This window comes from Arachis ipaensis, chromosome B09 (assembly GCF_000816755.2).
Source record: "Arachis ipaensis cultivar K30076 chromosome B09, Araip1.1, whole genome shotgun sequence".
Taxonomy (NCBI): domain Eukaryota; kingdom Viridiplantae; phylum Streptophyta; class Magnoliopsida; order Fabales; family Fabaceae; genus Arachis; species Arachis ipaensis.
The window spans coordinates 124,309,341-124,310,422 of NC_029793.2; positions in this window are offsets into that span (position 1 = coordinate 124,309,341).

Here is a 1,082-nt window from a genome sequence, read left to right on the forward strand (position 1 = left end):
CTTAAAATATCCCATGTTTCTTTTTTAAAGTGGGCAGTTATGAATTTTTTTTCTATAATTAAAAAAAAATTAAAATATTTCACTAAAATTGCAATACTAATCTAAATTTGACAACGGAGCAATGAAATAGATATCAATGTAATTTTATAACCAAATTTTTCACAATTAACAATACACAATGAATTTTGTTCTCAATTGCACCCTTATAATTAATCGACCTTAAATCTAGAGATTGTTCCACTCTTTTTAAAATTCGTTATAAAAGTATTTTTGGTCAAAATTTAAAAAGAGTATATTAGTATTCTAAAATAAACTAATATGGTATTTTAGTATCAAAAAATAAAATTTAAATTTTCAAATTCTAATATAATCAAACAATAGCAATTATTCATATAATAGTATTGTGGAAATTACTCATATAAAAAAAAGGTCAAAATACTATTTAATTTGAAAAATATAACTCAAATTCTAAGAGTTTTAAATTAATAACGGCTATAATTAACTAATAATGAGAAATCTTTGACAATGTATAAAATGGGTTAGTTATTTAGCCCAATAGGATAAATAATAAAAACTCCTCCACAGATGATCTTAAATTCAAAAACTCTCGTTCAGTTATTTCACATCAAATTTCAAATTTCAAATTTTAAATTTTTTAATTTTAAATTTTTAAAAAATTTAATTAATTATTTCAAAAAAATAACCATCCAAAATTCTAATTTACTAAAATATTTCATTCTAATACCCTCTTCTTTTTCAACCGACGACCACCCCTATTTTCATCAATAATCATCCCACTTCACCTTCGTTGCTTGGCTTGCCACACGCCACTCACCCTTAGTAAAAATAACCATCCACTTGAATAAAAATAATTATCTGCTTACCTAATGAATTGAACATCCAACATATTTTAATTATATATAACTAAACTCAATCCAATCAAAATAATCATCTACATAAAATTTAAAATAACCATCCGCATACCTACTAAAATGACCATCTTAAATTGACCATTAAAATAGAAGAAGAAAGAGATGAATAAACAGAAAAAAGCAACTATGATCATCTAACGGTTTAATTTT